This window comes from Anopheles stephensi, chromosome 3 (assembly GCF_013141755.1).
Source record: "Anopheles stephensi strain Indian chromosome 3, UCI_ANSTEP_V1.0, whole genome shotgun sequence".
In the NCBI taxonomy this organism is placed as follows: domain Eukaryota; kingdom Metazoa; phylum Arthropoda; class Insecta; order Diptera; family Culicidae; genus Anopheles; species Anopheles stephensi.
This window is the reverse complement of record NC_050203.1, coordinates 49,810,752-49,817,077: the sequence shown is the minus strand read 5'-3', so window position 1 is coordinate 49,817,077 and position 6,326 is coordinate 49,810,752.

Below are 6,326 nucleotides of genomic sequence, written 5' to 3'. Positions count from 1 at the left end.
AAGCAGATCGATAGATAGATAATTGTTGCAAGTTCATCATTTCCCATGTTTTCCATGCTGTTTGTCCACTGCATTTGTTCACGATGGCGCATGGTTGGTTGGTTCCATTTTTTATTCAATTGCCCTGCCACGCTGCGCCATGTCTCGTGCTGGTCCTGGCCAATGATTGTTTTTTTTTTCGTTTCGGATGTCCCACAAACTAAGAACACACTGACCTGTGTGATACTTGGTGGAAGTGGTTGGCGAAGGTGGCTTTAGCGGTACAACTGACAGTAGGAAAAAAAACCCTCCAAACGATCCCACCTCAACCGCTGGCCTGGAGAAGCAACGCAAAAAAAAGGGCCATCGGCCATGGGACGCGCTATAAGCCACCCATTTAACAGTCACTCATGCACGAGATCGTATCGGTGCATCGCAATCAATTTAATCGCCTCCATCACACAATCGGACACAATTAATATCAATTACAGTGGACGAAACACACCGTGTCAAGGCGGCGTTGTGAAATGAAAATTAATTAGATTTTTGTGTCGAATATCCTTCACGTTCGACATGCGTTGGTGGCTCCCGAGGAGCTAACGCTGCTGCTTGTTGCCTATCAGCCTGATAGATACAAGAGTTTAAATACTCTTCGGCTGCTACCCGCAAGTAAAGAGCTACTAGCACGTGGAGGATAACATATAAAAACCCCGGCACAGATACACTTGATCTTATGCTGAGAAAAGCTGTACATTTGCTTCCGTCCCTGCCGGCATCGGGGAGCAAATACGATGACAATTCTTTCGATGGCGCTTGTATGTTTACCAACGATTCTATCGCCCTCTAACTTGCAATTAACAAGCAACCGACCGAGCGAACGAATTAGAGAAGACAAATGACACGGACACTTTGCCCCATTGTTCCCCACCGGTTTCCCACAGCGATGGAACATCCCACGTGAAGAATGAAGAAAATAGCTACACAAACAAACAACCCGTCAAACAATCGTTTTGAGGGTGGGGGCTTTGTGCTTTTCCGCTTTAGAACAGATCATTGAAATTAATTGATGTTTGGCACCGATGTTTCCTAGCGCAGTCTGATAGTTCCTCGACCGTGTGTGTGTGTGTGTGTGTGATGTTGCTGTATAAAGGATAAAATAGATTTAGTGCAAACATGTAAACATCGATGCAAATGAGAAATCTTCACATGCTGAGGAGTTTGTCAACAGCATCAAATGCGACAAGCGTTAAATAATTGATGGAAACAAACAACTATTGCCACCCGGGAGCGATTGCATTAAAACAAAGCGAGGCGATATAAGCAGAACACGATGGCAGAACAGATGAGTTGTTTGATGTTGGCTGTCTTAATCATATAATTTGATTTATTTGTGCACATGTCGATCTACGAAAAATGAGCTTCAAAACATGTTTGACTTTAATTAAAACGTTTACTAATCTCAGTTGAATCTAGAGATCCTGTCAGCCCTTGTTTTTGTCAAGCCAAAATATTAGACGATTTAGAGTCACCATGTGCGACAACGTCGAGAACCTGTAGTTGAATATCTGTTCGTACATTGAGGTTATAAAGAGCCTCCGATAATAAGAAAGAAATAAGAAGGCACCGGTAGGGATCTCTCATCTTGGCCATCCAACAGAAATTTATTAAGACACACAAGCTAAACCCTTTGAATAACTTTGGTCGTTTTGTCATAAATAAACTTGGATTTTAAAAATTTGAAGGCGATGTCCATCGAAGAAATTCCCTAAAGCCCTCATCAGTATTATACATAATTTGTTGAGGGAATCTTCGTTGGTGGTTCTTTTTCAATGAGCTAAGCTAAGCATGACTCTGATCACTAATGTCCGGAATGATCTGAAAAAATACAAGTAATTATGATTAAAGCAACATTTTAAATTATACCATCCAACTATAGAAAAGTAGAACTTGGACAGCATTTTATAAATGGCCTTTTTTTAATTTTATTGTTTACTCTCAATCCAAAATTATCATCGGAAGCTAACAAGCTAATTTTTTTGGATGAGAATCGCCAAAAAATGCTGGGAGGACAAGGCCTCCATGACTTCAGGGCAGCTGTGGAACTGTGGAAGATCTCGCATTCTGCAGTTGAAGATCATAATGGTTTATGTGTAGTGCAAGAAAGGTGTATCTGCATTTTTTGAATCTCCTCAATGACTAAGCCCAGGACTCGAACTATGTGGCCTTCGACATTCGGGTTACGATTTTCACTCATTCTATCAAACTTCTTGACTTCCCGGGAGGGCATCGATTTCATCGGACGAATAACTTTAGCTGTGCGCGAGGCGTACTCCCAACTAAAATACGAGTTCCATAGGATCAATGCGGCGTAGACAAAGTAACTACTAGCCAGCAGTGACCATTATAGAGCCCTTCAGAGAAGTGGAGCGCGGCGATCTCGTAGAATGAACCTACTTTTCTTACATCGGTACAATCGTTACTTCAGATAACAACCTAAGCAGGAAATTCTGGTAGTGTTCACTATGAATCATTTATCTTGCCTACTCCTACCAATTCTAAAATCCAATCATGTGCTATTCACTGACGAGACAAATTTTACAAGGCACGTTAGACGCTCAAGAAACATGGACTGTGACATACTTAATTCATGCATGTAGTAGCTTCCGTTACGTATTTAACACTTGACATTTATGCGTTCTGACTGTCCTATTACTGTTCTATAGTGTCTTAAACGCATCATTTCCCATGGCCTTAAACTCCTAGACGGTGCAAAAAGAGCTAAGGAGAACTGATGCATAAATTTCGTTGTTTATCGACCCAACCTCAAACAGGCACTACGCTGGCGATCGTCGTGCTGCCAGCTACAAGAGTCCCAGGAGCAGGCATTGAGTGGCATTGAGTGGTCTCCATAAAAGCATTCTAATTGCATATTAACTGGATTGTTCCAATACGTTGAATCCATGTCTGTCATGTCATTCTAATCTTGATCGAACTAGCAAACAAAACAGTGTGTTTAAAGCGGTGAGACCACAAAACTCTAAGGATATTCTAAAGATAATGGAAAGGATATTCGTATGCTAGAAAACAACAAATTATTTCTGCCAAATACGTCCGGTAGGCACAAGTCACGGGTACAAGTCCCGGATTATCTTCTTCTTCCTCCATGGCACTACAACCTTGGAAAGGTCTCGGTCTACCATATCTGGCTTTCTGCGACTTCATTTTACCCGTAGCAGGGTAGCCAGTTCAGCGTACGGAGAGGATGTCTGGATCAGATTTCAACCCCGGTCCTGCCGTGCGAAGACTGGTTCCACTATCGTCTCTTCCACCGGAGACCCCCACGAGTCTCGGATTATACTAGAGGAAAACGTTGAATTGTTTTTCCTGAGGACTGGGAAAGGATTGGATATCTGGCATTGTCTCAATGGCGTGCTCTTGTACGCCAGCCCACGAAGAGGAGGTCGTTTTAGTTAATCATTACTTGTCAATGTTATTTGTTTTCGTAATGCAAAGCAAACATCGTTTTGCTCTAAGTTTCTAATGCGTCTAATTCCAACCTAAGCGATAAGCGAAGCTAACTTCGCCAATTCAATGAAATCTTACTCTTGCTTGATGTTCAAGTAGTTCTGAGTCATACCTAATGAACATATTGAAAACTGCTTTATTTTTTCCGTATTGTTTCGCTGTACTAGCTCTATTTCTTTGCATCCAACCGATTACCGATTCATCGTAACTATTGTCAAAAGTTATATGCTGGAGCATCAGCGTCTTATCTGTCGGCGACGCAGCAGCACAGTGGGATGTCAAATTGTATTTCAATACCTTCTTCAATACCGAGCATAAAGAAATCCTCGTGCAGTTATCCACTCGTGGCAACTCAAGTGCTGTGCAACACAATTCAACGTTAATGATGCAGAACACCGCGCTGGAAAGGGAAATTCGCTTTTCTTCAAACTTGCTCTTACGAACCGTTTCGCCTGCGCTCTATTCCCCATCATCAAAGGTCACAGCAAGCCTGCAAGCAAGCAACAACAAAAAAACTCACCCAAACCTAACCTTAAAAAAGAATCTCTGCGTCGGGACTTTTACACTTGCAGCGAAACGCCATTGGCGTCCTTCTCATCCTTCCCGTCATTGCGTCATGGATAAGGTCGGTCGGTGTAGTTGTGGTGAATACGTTGCCTCCATTTGGCACAGCTTAACGGAATTAGATTTCGGGTAAGAGTCGCATCCTCGCACTTGGCGAAAATCCTCACCCGTCAGGAAGCGTCTGCCGAGGAATATTGACTGCGACTCGCCTTGCCTTGCGGAAGAGTTTTCGAAAAGCGGCAAACATGCGGAAGAAAATTCTAACACCGGCGTAGGATGTCCGGAAGCAGAAGTCACCGTGAAAATATCATCATTAAGATGATTGCTGCTATTATGCTATGGGCAAAGCGCAGAGAAAACCCAGGCAATCATGCACCCCTGGCTGATACTGTCTGCCGATGCCTGCTGCCCGGACTGCCAGAAAACAGTAGGAAGCGGCGTTCTTTCGATCATCGGATTCATCTTAAGCTTCGGTACAGCTCAAAACACTTGGTGTAGTTTCCGTTTGAGAGGAAAGAAATACGGCAATTATACTCTTTTCACAATAATTGGTTGCGGTTTCGAACGTCTGCATTTGAAGAAAAGGGGTTCATTTGTCACTACAGAGTCGTATTCTTGCGGTAGAAACCCTTCAAAGTGTGAACGCAACAGTGGACAATACAACACCTCCCATTTGAACTACGGGTTATTTAGATAATCATTTTACGTGCAAGCAACACGCTAGCAAGGGGGTCATAAGATCATATTCCACATTATCTGGAAAAGTCATGCGAAATTGATCCTCCTGTGTGGATTGTGGGTGATTTCAATCTGTTGCAGAGATATTGTATGTCTTTGACTTGGTGTTGTATAGCAGGTTTATTTATGATAACAAAGACATATTTGAAAAAGTACTTTTCTCAAATCAATGAAATGAGTTTTATGTTGAATTACAAGAAGATTAAAAGGCCCCGTTTTGTTCAAATAGTTTTATGGATGAAGTATACCAACAAATCGAATTAAGTTCTCATCGACAACTCAAATATTACTAATGTCGAATAACACTTCGAACCTATAAATCATTATCACCACTTTTATATCGTAGAATATGTTAAGTAGTTAATTTTAATTGCTTACGCCGGAAAATCCCATGTGCGTAACGTACGGAAAATCACCATCAAATTTGAATCAAGCAAACAGTTTGCTGAGTGAACGTGCTCCCTTACAGCGCCCTCTGGTGCTCGGGCATGGCAGCGTAGGTTGTATGCAATGTTGCACGTTATGTACGCAATTTCGAATCCCAGGTTGATCCTGTTCGAAAAATTTAAATCCTGTTAACAACCGCGGAAAATGAAAACTGCACGGTGAAAAGCTTTGTCTAATATGTTTCAATAAAAGTTATAGTACAATTTATAAAACGAGAAAATTCGATTCAAGTAATTCAGTTGCGGTGCGTGGCGTGGTGCGACATCTTCCGAAACAATCTGAATTCATTTACCTCTATAAACCTGCACACCTATCACGCTGGGATAAAGCATTTAACAGAAAATGCCTTGTTATATTTGTGTGAACTTTAAAATAAGTCATCACACGCAGTGTTGTAACTACAGTATCAAGCCTTCATATGAAACAAGCTACATACACACAGGCCTTTTACAAATAGCTTTCACTGTTCCCGAATAATTCAAGTCGATTAAAATTCACAAATAGCCGAAGACTCGTGTATCAATATACAATGCAGCATAAGTAATACGGAAGCATGGCGACTTCAATGAATGCGCCTTCATGTTCTTGGCTTACTCAGGGTTGAGCTCTATTAGACAAGGCTAGATCGCCGCCAATCCTTTTCCAGGAATCTCGGTCCAGGGTTGCACTCCTGATCCTCGGCCTTCGATTGTTTCCGGCTTTAGCCACCGCTAGGACATCAGCGGCACCAGACAACTCATCTAGCTCGTGGTTCATTTTCCTTCTCCACACTTCCTGCTAACAAATTCTGCCAAAGATAGTCTTTAGCAACCGTCGCTCGCAAATGACGAGTGCGGTAGTCTCCTCTGATACCGCAGTCCAAGAATCGCGTCCGTAGAGGACTACCGCACCGTATCATTTGTTTGTTTGGGCAGGAGTTTGTTTGGGCCCATCGTCACATTTAGCTATGATGCTCCATAGCTTGATCTGATTTATGGTATCGTAGGCCGCATTGAGGTCAGTGCGTGGAGATCTGGTGTTCCCTGCCTTTTTTGGATTCGCCGTAAAGTAAAGATTTGATTGGTCGTCAATTT